The following is an 18256-nucleotide window of genomic DNA, read 5'->3' on the forward strand; positions in this document are numbered from 1 at the left end:
TTCTTTTAGCACTCCTAAATGTTCTCTAATTAAAGAAATTTGACCATTTGTTTCAAGGTTCAAACAGAAGTTTATTTATTTATTTATTTAAAGAAGAGTTTTTTAAAAGACTGTATTGAGGTACGATTTACACTCAATAAAATGCACCCTTTAAAGTGCATCAGTTTTCAATGAGTTTCAAAAATGTAAACTCCCAGGCAGCCACCAGAACAATCAAGTTGCATAACATTTCCATCATCTCCCAGAGGTACCCTAGTGCCTATTTACAGATAACCCCATGCCCAGCTGTTGCCCCGGGCAGCCACTCATCTGCTCTCTATCATTAGAGATCAGTTTTGATGTTTAGAATTTCATATAAACGAAATCACACAGTATGTACTCTTTTGTGCCTGTATTTAAGTATGTGCTTTTTTTCTTCATCATAACATTGTTAAAATCTGTTCATGCTTTTGCATCTATCAGTGGCTCATTCATTTTTGCTCCTGAGTACTATTCTTTTGTGTGACTACTCCTCTATTTACCATTCTCCTGTTGATGGCCACAGCTTGTTTCCAGTTTTTAATTATTTTGAGTAAGACTGCTCCGAAAGTATGTGTATAATAAGTGTGTACAAATGTTCTCATTTCTCTTGGTAAATACTTAGAAGTAGATGGCTGGGTTTCAGGGTAAATAGACGTTTAACTTTATATAAAACAGACAAAGTATTTTCTAGAATGGCCTTACCATTTTATTTTCCCAGAGCAATCAATGAGAGTTCCAGCTGAGTCATATCTTTCATATTTGGTGCTGTCATTCATGTTATCCATTGTGATGGATATATAGTAGTAGCTCATGACGATTTTAATTTGCATTTTCCTGTTCACTAATACTGTTAAGCATCTTTTCATATGCTTATTGGTCATTCATATATATTGTTAAATGTTTAATTAATTTGCTTCCCTCTTTTTATAAAGTTGGGTTGTCTTCAATTATTGAGTTATAAAGTTCTTTGTATACGCTCTGTATGTCTTTTGCCAAATACATGCATTGTTAGTATATTTTCTGAGTCTGTGACTTGCCTTTTTGTATTCTTAAGTGTCCTTTGAAGAGCAAACATTTAAAATTTTGATGAAGTCTAATTCATCAATAATTTTTTATAGGTATAGCTTTTTGTTACCTATCTAAAATTTCTGCCTATACTGAGATCACAAAAATCTTCCCCTATGTTTTTTTCTAGAAACCTTATAGTTTTAATAGTTATATTTTGGCCTATGATCCTTTTCATGTTAATTTTTGTATATGATAAGAGGGAAGTACAGAGGTTTCTTTTTTCCTAGATAGATATCTAAATGCACCAGCATCTTTTCTTAAAAAGACGATCCGTTCCCCTTGGCCCCTTTCTTGAACATCAATTGACCATATTTGTGTGGGCATATTTCTGGACCCCTTATTTTATTCCTTTTATCTGTTTATCAAAACTTAGACTTGTCCTGATTACTCTCATTCTATAAGTCTTGAGATCCTCCAAATGTGTCCTTGTTTTAAAATTATTTTGGCTACAGTATGTCCTCTGCATTTCCTTATATTGGGTTGGCCGAAAAGTTTGTTTGGTTTTTTTGCCCTTAGTTGTCTTTAACTTCATTTGAAACAATTTTGTTAGATTGTATTGTGATAGCTGTCATATAAACGTGCATTTAAAAAAAAAATCAAAATTGGTGAATTTTTGTGTAGCCATTTTAATATCGAATATGGAAAAAAAGCAGCATTTTCCGCATATTATGCTTTATTTATTTCAAGAAAGATAAGAACACAACTGAAACGCAAAAGAAAAAAGATTTGTGCCACGTACGGAGAATGTGCTGTGACTGACTGAACGTGTCAAAAGTGGTTTGCGAAGTTTTGTGCTGGAGATTTCTCACTGGACAGTGCTCCACGGTCGGGTAGACCAGTTGAAGTTGATAGTGATCAAATAGAGTAATTGAGAGCAATCAACGTTCTACCACACGGGAGATAGTCGACATATTCAAAGTATCCAAACCAAGCGTTGGAAATCATTCGCACTAGCTTGGTCATGTTTATCACTTTGATGTTTGGGTTCCACGTAAGTTAAGCGAAAAAAAACCTGCTTGACCGTATTTCCGCATGTTATTCTCTACTTCAACGTAATGAAAACGTTCCATTTTTAAAACAAATTGTGACAGGCGATGAAAAGTGGATACTGTACAATAACGTGGAACGGAAGAGATCGTGGGGGAAGTTGAACTACCACCAACCACACCAAAGGCCAGTCTTCATCCAAAGAAGATGATGTTGTGTACGTGGTGGGATTGGAAGGGAGTCCTCTATTATGAGCTCCTTCCAGAAAACCAAACGATGAATTCCAACAGCTACTGCTCCCAATTAGACCAAGTGAAAGCAGCACTCGACCAAAAGCATCCAGGATTAGTCAACAGAAAACGTAATCTTCCATCAGGATAACACAAGACTGCATGTTTCTTTGATGACCAGGCAAAAACTGTTCCAGCTTGGCTGGGAAGCTCTGATTCATCCACCGTATTCACCAGACATTGCACCTTTGGATTTCCTTTTATTTTGTATTTACAAAATTCTCTTAATGGAAAAAATTTCAATTCCCTGGAAAAGGCACCTGGAACGGTTCTTTGCTCAAAAAGATGAAAAGTTTGGGGAAGATGGAATTATGAAGTTGCCTGAAAAATGGCAGAAGGTAGTGGAACAAAATGGTGACTACGTGGTTCAATAAAGTTCTTGGTGAAAATGAAAAATGTGTCTTTTATTTTACTTAAAAACCAAAAGAACTTTTTGGCCAGCCCAATACATTTTAGGATCTGCGTGGCAAGTTCTACAAAATAGCAGGCTGGGATTTTGATTGGGATTGGCATTGCATCTATTAATTTGGGGAGAAGTAAAAACTTAACAATATTGAGTCTTTCAATCCATGAACACGATATTTTTCTTTACATCTTTAATTTCTCTCACCAATTTTTTATAGTATTCAGTGAATAGGTTTTGCAAATATTTTGTTAAATTTATCCTTAAATATTTCATGATTTCGATGACAGTATATGAATATAATGGTATTTAAAATTTTCATTTTCTAATTTTTCAGTATGTAGGAATACAAGTGGTGTTGTATACTGACCTTGCATCCTGTGGCCTTCTTAATTCACTCATTAGCTCTAACGTAAGTTCTGGAGATTCCTTAGGAATTTCTACACACAATCATGTCATCTGCAAATAAAACAAATGAACATTTTTGTTTCCAAGACAAAAAATGCCTTTTATTGCTGTCTTGCTTTTTTTGTACTGGCTAGCCTGGCAAGGACTTTTTGTGCAAGGCTGAATAAAAGTGATGGGGATGGAGCCTGATCTTAGGGAATATGGATTCAATCTTTTCTGTTGACTGTGATGTTAGCTGTACCTATTTTGTAGAAAAATGTCTTTTATCAGTTGCCTTTTATTCCTATTTTGGTGCAAGTTTTTGTAATAATTGCAGACTAAATTTTGTCAAATGCACCTTTTCTTCTCCTCCTGAAGCAGGAAAACTTATTTTCCCCTTCTTTATTCCGTTAAGGTTGAGTTACATTAATTTTTCATATGTTAAGTCAACCTGGCACTCCCAAGAAAAATTCCACTTGGTCATAATATATTATGCTTATTACACATAGTTAGATTCAGTTTGTTAATAGTTTATTAATGATTTTTGCATCTAGGTTCCTGAGAGATATTGGTGTGCAGGTTTTTTTTCTTTGATGTATTTGTCTGGTTTTGGTATAAGAGTGATGTTAGCTTCAAAAATTGAGTTGGAAAGGGTTCCTTCTTCTTTATTTTCTGAAAGAGTTTGTGAATATTATTATTTTTTTCTTCTTAAAATGTTTGGTAGGGCTTCCCTGGTGGCGCAGTGGTTAAGAATCCGCCTACCGATGCAGGGGGGTTCAGGGAGATCCCACATGCCGTGGAGCAACTAAGTCTGTGTGCCAGAACTACTGGGCCTGCGCTCTAGAGCCCATGAGCCCCAACTACTGAAGCCCGCGCGCCTAGAGATCGTGCTCAGCAACAAGAGAAGCCACTGCAATGAGAAGCCCGTGCACTGCAATGAAGAGTAGCCCCCAATCACCACAACTAGAGAAAGCCCGCACGCAGCAACAAAGACCCAATGCAGCCAAAAATAAATGAATAAAATAAATAAATTTAAAAAAATGTTTGGTAAAATCCACCAGTGAAGACATTTGGGCTGGGAGTTTTCCTTGTAGAAAGATTTTTAATTATGAATTCAGTTTACTATATACATGGCTATTCAGATTTTCTATCAATTTTTATATTACAAAGAATTTGTCCATTGCTTCTACAGCATAAATTTATTTGTACTATTCTCTTTTTATCCTTTTAATGTCTGTAGGATTGATAGTGATGTCTTCTCTTTCATTCTTGGTATTAGAAATTTGTATTTTTTTCTTTTTTTAATCACCTTAGGTATAGATTTACCAATTTTATTGATTTTCCAAAGAATCCTTTGGTTTCATTGATTTATCTCTATTTTCTACTTAAAAAGGTGGTAAATGTTTTCTGTTCGTGGCCAAATAAATATTTTAGGTTTTTCAGCCATATGATCTCTAAGGCAGCACTAGACAACAAGTAAATGAATGAGTGGAACTATGTTCAAATAAAACTTTATTTACAAAAACAAGTGGTGAGCCAGATTTTGCCTGCGAGCTGTGGTTTGCCGACCCTTGGTTTATTAATTTCAACTCATCTTTATTTTTTCTTCCTTGTACTTTGGAGTTGATATTCTCTCATTTTCTAGCTTTGTAAGGTAGAAACCTTAATCCTTCAGTTCTGAAGGACATTTCCAATGCGTTTAGAATTCTAGGTTCACTCCCCCAACCAGCACCAGTAGTTTAAAGATGTGATCGGTTTTAGATGAAATGCTTGCTCTTGGTCTTTGTTTCTGTGTATTGCTTCCTTTGGCTACTTTTAAGATGATCTTTTTAATCACGATCTTCAAAAATTTGATTATGATAATGATACACTTTGCTGTGTTTTTCTGTTTCCTCAGCTTGGTTATTTGTTTGTTTCTTTGTTTAGCTTATTGGATGTGTGTGTTGGTTTATAACTAATCAAATTTGGAAAATTTTGTGTTCAGTGATGTCACATTGGTACCTTGAAATCAACAATAGTGTGAGTATTTACATCATAAAAATTGGCCTATGCTATAAATCAAGTCTTTTTTCCCCCATGGAGCTAGTTGTTAAAATTTACTGCCTACAGGTCACTAAAATTTGGTTCTTTTGAATATTTTTTCTTTATGTTTTTCTATTATGGTAGTTCCTGTTGCTATGTGCTCACATTTACTGATATTCTTAAGTTTTCATTGGATGCTATCCTTATACTGTAAATTTATTATTTAAGATACTGTATTTTTCAGCTGTAAAGTTCTGTTTGGATCTTGTTATAATACTTTCCACTGATCTTTTCATGATGTTTTTCTTTGAATCCTTGACTATATATATATATATATATATATATATATATATATATATATATATGCTGCGCTGTGCCTTTGTTGCTGTGTGCGGGCTTTCTCTAGTTGCAGCGAGTGAGGGCTACTCTTCATTGCAGTGTGCTACCTTCTCATTGCAGTGGCTTCTCTTGTTGCAGAGCATAGGCTCTAGGTGCACGGGTTTCAGTAGTTGCTGCACGTGGGCTCAGTAGTCATGGCTCGAAGGCTTCAGTAGTTGTGGCACGAGGGCTCAGTAGTTGTGACTCGCGGGCTCCAGAGCGCAGGCTCAGTAGTTGTGGCTCACTGGCTTAGTTGCTCGCGGCATGTGGGATCTTTCCAGAACAGGGATCAAACCCAAGTCCCCTGCACCAGCAGGTGGAATTCGTAACCACTGCACCACCAGGGAAGTCCCTTGACCATATTTTTAATAATTGTTGCAAAGTAACTCATTGTTAACTCCCTGTTATTGCTGACAGGAACACTGTCAACTCCTGTTTGGCTTCGACTGCTTCTTCCTTCCCTCTCTTCCTCTCTGTGTTTACTCTATGGCTAATTTAGTACTATTACTAAGATATCACCCTTCTGAGGTTTCTATTAAATGTTCCATATAGTTGACAAAGATTCCCCATTTGGCTGGTCAGAACTTGCATGTTTCCTAGATCTTGTGTCCTCTGGGAATGATTCATCTGAGGGCACCTGGTCATTGTTAGCCCAGCCTGGTGGAGTTTTACCTTATGTTAGCATAGCTTAGTTTTTATCAACAGACTCACAGAGAACCCTGAAGATTTCTACAGCTCTTTCTCCATCTAGCTCCCTCCTCTATGCTGCTCTGCCCCAGAAATTCCAGCATCTCAGACTTCTTGATCCCTAATAATTATCTCCTGAACTCAAGACCACTGCAAGGGATCCTCCCCTCAACCCTGAAGCTTTGCTTTAGACAGTGCCCTTCAGGCAGAAGGCTGGAGTGATTTTAAGACTCAGTGTTTGAAAGTGGTTATTTCATATATTTTGTCCAGTTTCATTTTTTTTAAACAACGGGAGGACATGTCTTTTTCCAGTCTCTCCATCATGGCTGGAAGCTGAAGTTCTTATACATGCTTGACCAAACCAGTAATCTTTCTTCATCTGGTATATTCAACCCCTTTGACAGAGCTCTTAATAGCACTATCAGTCTTAAGTGGTATGCATTATGAATAATAGAAAGGGAGGAGATATTATAATCCACTGAGTCAACACCAGCTGTAATGGAGGGAGCTGGATGTTGTGGGTAAATAGATGGTCCTCTTGTGCAGTGAATAAATTATGTCCTTCCGTGGTACTTAATCCTTAGGTTGGGTTGAACTAACCTGAGGGCTAAGTGTTAAATTTCTCATTTCTTAAAACAGCTAGAAAGTAACAATCTGAGGATTCACTATGGGGTAGTAGAGAGAGATAAAATGCAAAAATAATTCTTTCCTGGGAGTTAGGAAGCTTGGCTCAAAGGCCAGGACTCTGCATTTATAATCCTCCACACTTCCTTCCATTTCTATCTGTAAAAATGGGCAATTGAACTCTTTGTCCTTTAACAATCCTTCTGGCTTGGCGATTTTTACTACTGTTCTGTTTTCTCACCATTATTCCTAGTATTATCCCATGTTAATTGGTGTAATATCATAGGCTAGAACAGTTACCTTCTTAAGGGTTAAATTATTCCTATTGCATCAATTAGTAGAGGTAACAATAATTATTAGCACAGCGAAAATTTCAAGAGCAAGAACCAAACAAGGAAAAGCATACAACTTCATGCCATAGACTTCAATAAGCAGTGAAAAAAGAAAAAAATATATTCTGGCATGGCTTGGCATAGCTTCCTAGCCTTAACCCTAAGCTCCAGAAAGAGAGGGAATGAAATGTTGAGAATTTCCACAATTATTTCTTACTTTGGAGGAAAGTAGTTGGAGGGTTGAATAGGAAGCTCAGGTAAAATTCAAAAAGAAATTGTAATAGGGAAGAACAAATCTGACTCCATATTAGATGTATTTCTTTTACTTTAACCTTTGTTAAACATGCATAACAGCCCATCTCCGGGAACGCCACCTCCTATGCCTGAACATTAAGCTAAAATCCCTTTTTTCAGCTCACAGGAAGCATCCTGACCAGTCCCACCTGTGAATGGTTGCAGGAAAGAAGAAATTGACTCACCCCCTTGGAGCCTGGCGGAAACCAGGAAATATTTGCAACAACTTATCTTTTTAATTTTACCTCCTCACCTCCCACCTCTCTGTTCCATAAAAGAAACTAGCACCCAAACCTGGGCAAGATGGGTCTTTTGGACACTAGTCCACCATCTTCTTAGTCTGCTGGCCTTCTGAATAAAGTCATTATTTCTTATCCCAACAACTCATCTCTCAATTTATTGGCCTGTCATGTGGTGAGCAGTGTGAGCTTGGGCTCGGTAACAAAATCTTCAGGAGTAAAAGCATCTACAGCAAGACGCTCTGGAGGGGCAGAAGAGCTATAAGACCTGTGTGGGTTGGAAGAACAGTCTGAGAGCAAGGGATCACCCACACAATAACTGGGTGCACTTTGGGCCAAGCGAATATTAAGATAGGGCGCTGGGTCAGAGGAGAAAACAGAATCCATATCCTTAAGCAAAGGAAACATAGCTGGAGCCAGGCCTATGCCATTTCCCTGCATCCTCAGGCTACAGAGAAGGCAACAGGAGCAATCCTCATCTTCCGAGCTGCAGTTCTAAGGAAACAATCAGGACTCTGAGTATGAAGGACACTGAGGAAAACTCGGCCACACTATAGAGAACAAAGGGGAAGTCAAGCAGAGTAGCCTATGTTCTGCATACGCAAGATGAAAAGAAAGGACATAATTATACCATTCCCTGTATTTTTGTGGCTTTAAATTTTTTATAGTAAATGTTTTTAAAGGATTGTTTAAATTTAAATTATACAAGCATACTACTGAAAGGTAAATACAAGGAGATATGAAGATAGCATAAGAAGACATCTTAAGATGTCTCAAAGAAACAGAAGGAAACTCTCTACAACTTTTTGTGACAAAAGAACCTTAATAAGGACATGAACTCCAGAAAATAATTACTTGTCAGTAAAATTTTAAAAACAGAATAAAAAAGACAAAACTGTACTACTAAAGAAAAAAATTGAGAACAAAATAATATCAGGGAATGAATTAGAAACAGCAAGAAACAGAATAGAGAGTTAAAAACTGAAATAATAAAGTACAAAAAGGCTTGAGCTAATCACAGTGAACAGAGGAACAAGCAAGGTAAAACAATTAAGAAAATATAATATATAAAGAAAGAAGAAAAGCTAACAAAAGGTCATTTCCTTAAACAGATACCCCAGCAGACCAAGCAGAAAACTTACTACAAAATTTCCCTGAAGAATCAAATAGTCTATGTAAAAAATTATACAGAATATCAGTTTTTATTGAGAGTTGTTTGCCATTGAATTTCAGGAATAGAGAAATAATTCTTTAATCGCACAGAGGGGACAAAGTAAGATGGAAATATTTCAAGCCAGTGTCAAATTTCTCCTTAGTAACACTTAGTGCTAGGATATAATGGAGTAATTAATTTCAGCCAAATTTTTAAAAATAATAAAGTGACAATTTTATACCCACCCATTTCACTAAAATATAAAGACAGATATATTCAAACATGTGTGAACTCAGGAAATGTACTGTCTATAAGAACCTTTAAAAAAAATAAAACTACTTGACAAGGAAATTTAACTGATCAAGAAATAATTTTGAAAACATAGTTTAAAATCTGCAATCTTTCTCAATATAAATTTTCACAAAGCTCTATAAACATCTTCCTAAAAGGTTAATTCTACAGTGCAACAATAGAAAACATTTCATGATTTTTATATTCTTGCGATGTTACTGTGTCCAAAAATTATACTTGCTTGTATATTTCTTTTAGAAAACAGGAAGAAAAAAAGGCAATAGAAACTTGCCCCAATTTGCTAGAGCTGCCATAACAAAGCACCACAGACTGGATGGCTTAAACAGAAATTTATTTTCTCACAATTCTGGAGGCCGGAATTCTGAGATCAAGATGTCAGCAGGGAAGGGTTGTTGTGAGACCGCTCTCTTTAACTTCAGATGGCTGTCTTCTCACTGTATCTTCATACCACCTTCCCTCTGCACCTGGGTCCAAACTTCCTTTTCTTACAAGAACATCAGGCACACTGGAATAGGGCCCACAATAATGACCTCATTTTAACTTAATTACCTCTTTAAAGGCCCCATCCCCAAATACAATCACATTCTAAGTCCTGGGGCTTAAGACTTCTACATGTAAGTTTTGGGGAGACACAATTCAGCCCCTAACACCCTCCATGGCTCGATGTAAAGAAAGTGCAATTGAATGTCATCATGCTCCATTATTTAAGCCCCAGGGAATGCAATGAAAAGGTCAGAACCCCTTGCCTTCTTGAAATAAGTCAACTGGTTATAGCTAGGTTTGGGATCAAAGTCATCTCATCCACTTTGTCTTGGGAGAGGTGCTGGACTTCTTATCATCTTGGGGGAAGAAAAGACTGACCGGTAGTAGAGGGAAAGAGCACAGGACACTCAGTGTTGTTTAACAGTGGTTTTGATAAAGCATAAAGAAAACAGCAGAATGACTAGTTTCTTCCCATTTCCTAGTCTTATTTTTTATTTTCACTCACTTTACTGTTTAAGGTTTACAGAAAACATTGAATATAAAGTACAGAAAACGACTACACCCTCCCCCTCCCACTCCCTCTGCAGTTTCCCCTATTGTTCACAACTTGTACATCTGTTACTATTGATGAATACATTATTAACCAAAGTCCATCACTTACACTAGGTATCACTCTTTGTGTTGTACAGTGCTATGAGTCTTGACAAATGTATACCATCATGTAGCCACCATTGTGGTTCATTCACAATCGTTTCCAGGCACTCAAAATCCCATGCTACACCTAGACATTCCTTCTTCCCTGTCCCCATACCCCAGGTAACTACTAACTTTTTCCTGTCTTTACAGTCTTGCCTTTTCCAGAATGTCATAGCTGGAAGCATACAGTGTGCAGCCTTTTCAGATTGTCTTTTTTCACCGAGAAATACGCATTTAAGTTTCCTTCACGTCTTTTCACGGCTTGATAGCTCTTTTTTTTTTTAAAACACTGGATAACATTCTATTCTATGGATGTATCACAGATTGTTTATCCATTCATCTACTGAAAGGCACCTTGGTTGCCTCCACATCTCACAATGATAAATAAAGCTGTTATAAAAATCCCTGTGTACGTTTTCAACTCATTTGGGTTAAACACCAGGGAGCGTGACTGCTGGATAGTATAGTCAGATTATGTTTAGCTTTGTAAAAAATGCCCAAGTGTCTTCCAAAGTGACTGCACCATTTTGCACACCGACCAGCAATGCATGAGAGCTCCTGTGGCTCCACATCCTCATTAGCACTTGCTGTTGTCAGTATTTTGGATTTTAGCGATTCTAATAGGCACATCTCATTGTTTTAATTTGCAATTGCCTGACGACGTGATATTGAGCACTTTTTCGTATTTGCCATCTGTATATCTTTTTTGGTGAGGTATCTTGTGCAGATCTTTTGCCTCTTTTTGAATTTTTTTGGTTGCTGACTTTCAAGAGTTCTTTGTATATTCTGAATACAAGTCTTTTATCAGACATGCGTTTTGCACATATTTTCTCCCAGTGACTTGTCTTTTCATTCTCTCAACAGTGTCTTTATGTAGAGCAGAAGTTTTCGATCTTGATGAAGTCACACTTATCTTTTTCTTTCATGGATCATGCCTTTGGTGTTGTATCTAAATACATCACCAAACCTAAGGTCACCTCTGTTTCTCTTATGTTATCTTCTAGATATTTTAGAGTTCTGCATTTTACATTTAGGTCTATGATCCATCTTAATTTTTGTAAAAGGTCTAAGTTCTGTGACTGGATATCCAGTTATTCCAGTACCTTTTGCTGAAAAGGTTATCTATGCTCTTTTGAATTGCCTTTGCTCATTTGTCAAAGATCAGTTGTCTCATTTGTGTGGGTCTATTTCTGGATTTTCTACTGTTCAATTGATCTATTTATCTCTTCTTTCACCAATACCATATTGTCTTGATTACTACAGATATACAGTAAGTCTTGAAGCCTAGCAGTGACAGTTCTCCAACTTTATTCTTCAATATTGTGTTGGCTACTCTTTTGTCTTTCTATAAACTTTAGAACCAGTTTGTTGATACCCAAAATAATTTGCTGGGATTTTGATAGGAATTGTGTTGAATACCAAATTGGGAAATACTGACATCTTTAAAATATTGAGTCTTCCAATATGTGAACATGGAATATCTCTCCATTTATTTACATTTGTATTTCTTTCAACAATTTTGTAGTTTTCTTAGTATAGATCTTGCACATATTTTGTTAAATTTATACCTATGTCTGCCTGCCTCCTTCCTCTCTTTTTTTTTTTTGGTGCTAATAAAAATGATGTATTTTTTATTTCAAATTTATACCTATGTCTGCCTGCCTCCTTCCTCTCTTTTTTTTTTGGTGCTAATAAAAATGATGTATTTTTTATTTCAAATTTATACCTATGTCTGCCTGCCTCCTTCCTCTCTTTTTTTTTTTTTTTGGTGCTAATAAAAATGATGTATTTTTTATTTCAAATTCCAATTTGAAAGCAATTGACTTTTGTATATTAACTTGGTATCCTGTAATCCTGTAATCTGGCTATAATTGTTTATTAGTTCCAGGATATTTTTTTGTTGAGTTTTTGGGATTTTCTACATAGACTATCATGTCATCTGTGAAAAAAGACAAGTTTTTTTTATTCTCCATCTATATGCCTTCCCCCCCCCACTTTTCTATGTCATGAGTAAGGACATCTAGTATGATGGTTAATAGGAGTGTGAGGGTCTTACAATTTTTACTTTTCTTATAATTTTTACTTTATTGTTTTAAAAGAATTAAAGTGGGCTTCACCAAGAGATTAATTCCTTGTGTAGGGACTATTCCAATACACTAACAGAAGTTGGAGGGGAGAGGAATAAGGAGGGAGGAAGTGTGTTAAATTTCTCATCATAGCATGGCACCAATTTTACTAAAATTAAAACATTTCAAGAATATATACCTTATAATAACTCCAACCTAATGTTTTCTCTTAATCTAAGAGTTATAATTAAGGAGCAATATAGCATGTGGTAAAGAAATGTTTATCATCTTACATTCAGAAAATTGGAAATTACTTCATTTTCATTTCAGTTCATTTTTCTTCTGTTAAACTCAGATAAAGTAAACTTAATATTTTAAATATAATTTTAATATGATCATATTTTTATTATATATCTGTATACTTTTTCTAGCTATTTACCTAGATATCTTTCAACCTGTATGTTTGCAGAGAGAGAACTGGAGTGGGGTTCATCTGTTAACAAAGCATTTTACTGGATAAAGGATAGTGGTTGATTTTTAACATTTTCTTTGTACTTGTCTGTACTGTCTGAATTTTAAAAATAATTAGCATGTATTATTTTTGATAAAAATGTTATTACAGGGGCTTCCCTAGTGGCGCAGTGGTTGGGAGTCCGCCTGCCAATGCAGGGAACACGGGTTCGTGCCCCGGTTCAGGAGGATCGTGCATGCCGCAGAGCAGCTGGGCCCGTGAGCCGTGGCCGCTGGGCCTGCGCGTCCAGAGCCTGTGCTCCGCAACGGGAGAGGCCACAGCAGTGGGAGGCCCACGTACCGCAAAAAAAAAAAAAAATGTTATTTCAAAAATATAATCACAACTGCTTAAAAAAGATGTACTCAACAACCAAAAAAATTAAGATAACAGCTATATGTCCAAATATGGATGGAATTTGCTCTAAATACATACTATAGTGTTAGATTTTGACATCATGTTTACACAGGTTCTACCCTCTGAAGCAGTACCACATAACTTAGGGGGTTAGGTAGCAATCACTGTCTTAACCTTTCCCATCTGCCTCTACATGAGGGATTAAAATGCTACATCAACCAAAAACTGCACAACCACAGACTTAATTATTATGCAGAATCTACTTTATGAAACAACTAAATTGGTGGACTATCCTCTCCACTCCCCAATTAGCAAGTCTTATTTCACATACCTTAAAGCTTAGGACAATAACAGTATCATTCCTAAATTGTTAACAATAATTTTTAATATTATAATTAGTGTATGTATAAAATAGCAGCTTGTTTATTGAATCAAGATAAATATAAGCTGTCATAAGTTAATATGCTTTTTAGATATATTTGACTCATAGATTCTTTTTCTCTTGCAATTATTTTAGAAAACTAAGTCATCTGTGGAGTTTTACTATCTCTTGTTTTATCAAATATCTTATTACCTTAAAAAAACAGGACTTAAAAATTTTTTTAAAATTTAAACTAGTAAAAATTGTCAATGGAAAAAAATTTAAACAGTATCAAATCTAAAGTAGCAAACGTCATCAAATCTATATCAGATCTATATCTTTAAAGGCTTTCCCTTAGACATATATAAATACATAGATGTTGTGATATTTACTATAATGTAACCCAATGTGGTACATATTTACTATTTTGTGGTATGATATTTACTATTTTGTAACCCAATATAGAACTAGCTCAATTACTGCAACGAGAATATAATTATTACAGAATTACGTTTTAAAGCAGGCATACCTCATTTTATTGCACTTCACTTTACTGTGCTTCGCAGATACCGCACTTCTACAAATTGAAGATTTGTGGCACCCATGTGTTGGGCAAGTCTACTGGCACCATTTTTCCAACAGCATTTGCTCACTTCCTGTCTCTGTAACACAGTTTGATAATTCTCATGATAGTTCAAACTTTTTCATTATTTTTATATTTGTTATGAGGATCTGTGACCAGTGATCTTTGATGTTACTATTGTAATTGTTTTGGGGCACCACAAACCACACTCATGTAAGACAGAGAACTTTATAAATGTTGTGTGTGTCCTGACTGCTCCACTGACCAGCTGTTCCCCCATCTCTCTCCCTCTCCTCAGGCCTCTCTATTCCCTGAGACACAACAATATTGAAATTGGGCTAATTAACAGCCTCTAAGTGTTCAGGTGAAAGGAAGAGTCAACTCATGTGCCAAACTTAATTGCTGTCTTTACGGAGAAATGGCCACGGCCACCCCAGCTTTCAGCATCCACCACCCTGATCAGCCAGCAGCCACCAACATCCAGGCAAGACCCTCCACCAGCACAAACATGACCACTCACTGAAAGCTCAATGATTAGCGCTTTTTAGCAATAAAACATTTTTTAAGTAATGTACACTTTTTAGGCATAATGTTACTGCACACAACAGACTATACTATAGTATGAACATAACTTTTATATGCACTGGGAAGCCAAAAAATTCATGTGACTTGCTTTATTGTGATATTTGCTTTATAGCACTGGTCTGGAATTGAACCCACAATATCTCCGAGGTACACCTGTACCCATTTTGAAAACCTATAGAAAGAAGATATAGAGGTACAATTTTTTTTTTTTTTTTTGCGGTACGCGGGCCTCTCACTGTTGTGGCCTCTCCTGTTGCGGAGCACAGGCTCTGGACGCGCAGGCTCAGCGGCCATGGCTCACGGACACAGCCGCTCCGCGGCATGTGGGATCCTCCCGGACCGGGGCACGAACCCGTGTCCCCCACATCATCAGGCGGAGCGCCACCAGGGAAGCCCTAGAGGTACAATTTTTAACTCTCTTTCAGAGAAGCACAGAGATCTTGCTTGTTAGTAAAATAAATGTAAAAAAAAATCATATATCCCATTTTCAATTAAAGATTATATTTTTCTACTTTAAGGAACAAAAGATGAGAACTCTGGGTAAAATATTACTTAACCTACTTGGAGGGTGTATTATTTAAACTTGGCGTTTTTAAAAAAAATCCTATATCTATACAAGGGTTTTTAAACTTTCTTACTTCAAGCAGAGATTCAGGAATCTAAATGGAGTATTAATTCAGCTTATCTCAAATAACACTATCAATATTTCACTGATATTTTTAAATTGAGGGGCAATTTAAAATTTCCACTATGTATACTTACAATTTATAGTCGACATTATTTATGTCAAAACAAAATTTTAAAAACTTGATTTAGTGATGTGCGTATAGATCTTTTCCACATTATGAAAAAATTCAAACATACATAAAAGTTGAATTGTTCAGTGAATAGCCATACTACTACACCTAAGAATCTTTCCATGACTGTATACTTGTACCTGTACACTTCACTCCTGTCAGCGGTTATATCATTTAACTAGAGCGAGAGTTCAGTGTTTGTGTACGGTGTTTTATTTTTTGAGGTAAACTTTACATGAAGTAGAATACAAACCTTATGAGTACCATTTGATGTCGTGTGAGAAATGCACACACCTGCTGCCATGACTGAATGTCTGTACGCCCCACATTCATTTGCTGAAGTGCTAATGTGATGGTGCTTGGAGGTGGGGACTTTGGGAAGTAATCAGGTGATGAGGGTGGAGCCCCCATGGTGGGATTAGCATCCATGTGCAGATGCCATGAAGACAGCCGTCTGTAAACTGGGACCACACTCTCTACTAAGAACCCAACCACGCTGGCACCCTGATCTGGAAGTTCTATCTTCCAGAACTGTGAGAAATAATTGTTTACTGTTTAAGCCATCCAGTTGATGGTATTTTATTACAGCAGTCTGAACTAAGACTCCTGTGTAACCCTAATCCTTGTCAAGTTACATTATTTTCACGCCTGAGTTCTCTCATCCTCCGTCTTAATCCCTATGCCCAAACACTGTTTTCAACATATATTAATTTTGCCTTGTCTGGAACTTCTTACAAATATTATTTACAGTGTGCGGTCTTTTGCATAGACTTCTTTCACTCACCACAATGTTTCTGATATTAATCAATGGTGTTACATAAATATATATATATATTTTTTTCTCTTAATTGTGGAATAGTATTTCATTGTGGAAATACATCTTTTTGTTCATCCATTCTTTGTTGATGGACCCGACTCACTTTTAGTTTTTTGGCTATATCTTTGTACAAGTCTTTTGGTGAATATATTTTCATCTCTTCAGTAAATACCTAAAATTGAAATTGAGGGATTATAGAGTGGTATACACCTAATTTTATAAAACTGCTGGGTACCATTTTACACTCCTGTTGACAATGATAACAGTTCTGATTGATCTAATATTTATACCCAGATTTGATGCTGTCAACCTTTTTAAGCATTCTCAGGGTGTGTAGTGATATATTGCAGTTTGATATACTACATTCTCATTATCATTCGGTTCAAATAATTTTCCAATTTCCCTCTTGATTTCTGCTTTAACCCTTTGAATTATTTATTTAGAAGCATGTTATTTAATTTCCAAATACCTGGAGATTTTTCTAAGTATCTGGTTGTTATAGATTTCTAATTTAATTCCACAATGGTCAGAAAAAAATGTATGATTTGAAACTTTTTTAATATAAGACTTGTTTTATGACCCAGTATATGTTCTATCTTGGTAAAGTTACCATGTGCACTTGAAAACGATGTGTATTTGCAGTTCTGGGGGGTAGTGCTCCACTTGTAGACTAATCAGGTCAGGGTAGTTGACAATGTTGTTCAGATCTTCTATTTCTTTGTTGATTTACTTTTTTGTCTAATGCTGTAAGTTGCGGAACGAAGACATAAAATCCCCTACTTGTTTGTACAGTGGTCTTTTTGTTAATTTTTGTTTCCTGTATTTTTAATCTCAGTTACTAGGTGCACACAAATTTGATTGATATACCTTCCTGATGAAGATATTATGATTGATATACCTTTTATCATTATGAAAATGCTTCCTTTTTATCTCCAGTAATTCCTATGTTAAAGTCTACATTATCTAATATTATCTGATATAAACAAACCCCAGTACCAAATTCTGACGTCTTCTTATTGTTTGCATTTCCATCTATTTACTTGCAACCTATATGTCTTTATACTTAAAGTGTACTTATATAATCAGCATATAGCTAAATCTTTGTTTTTTTTCAATCACTTTGACATCTGCTTTTTAAGGGGAGTTTTTAAACATAAAAATTACATTTGGATGTAATGAAATTACAGATGTGGTTATATTTAGTTCTCCTGTTTGTTTTTCTCCCTTCCTCCTTTTGGGTTTTGGGTTAATTGCGTATTTCTCTGAATGCCATTTTAATACGTGATTGTTTTTTCAGCTATATAGCTTTGCAGTTTTTAATTTTTTTCTTTAGTGGTTGCATTCTTAACATAGTCTTAATACTATACCACTTCATGAAAAATATAAGAATGTTGCAATAGTATAGTTCCATGCACCCCTTCCATGGTAAAAGGCTGTACTCTGCTTGTATGACATTTGGCATTTCCATATCTATGTCCATAAGTTCAGAACTCAAGGAGAAACTCTATAATTACTCAAGTGTGGATATACAAATATAGTCTCACCTAAATATCAAGGACATAATGGTTCAATGTGGCGTCCACAGAGCTCAGCGGTCTGCTGTAATATATATATTGTCAGGGTGATGGACATCACTTGTTTTCTGGGTAAGAACCTAGGTTTTCCAAATATGTGATGATATGATTATGGGTTTTTGTCCCATGTCAAGGCAAAATACTGGAGCCTGTTAATAGTAATTGCACAGAATATTTGACTACAGGATGTGTTGGGAATGAAGCAGAGTAAAAACTTTTCCAAAGCCCAGAG

The 18256-nt window shown here is 36.0% G+C and overlaps 1 long non-coding RNA gene across 2 annotated transcripts in view; it reads right to left on the reverse strand.

Moving 5' to 3' along the window:
* Positions 1-18256, reverse strand: part of LOC111184550 (uncharacterized) — an 81310-nt gene that overhangs the window by 61790 nt on the left and 1264 nt on the right. The window contains exons 2-4 of one of the 2 annotated variants that reach the window (XR_016394434.1): positions 14198-14330; positions 9540-9702; positions 3140-3228 (exon numbers count right to left, since the gene is read on the reverse strand). This is a non-coding gene — a long non-coding RNA (uncharacterized LOC111184550). Of the gene's footprint in view, positions 1-3139; positions 3229-9539; positions 14331-18256 lie in introns of both variants that reach the window. The other variant, XR_016394433.1, reaches the window with a different exon arrangement.

Source organism: Delphinapterus leucas, chromosome 9, assembly GCF_059928025.1.
Source record: "Delphinapterus leucas isolate spDelLeu-1000000601 "Yukka" chromosome 9, BTC_Dleu_Yukka2, whole genome shotgun sequence".
NCBI lineage: Eukaryota > Metazoa > Chordata > Mammalia > Artiodactyla > Monodontidae > Delphinapterus > Delphinapterus leucas.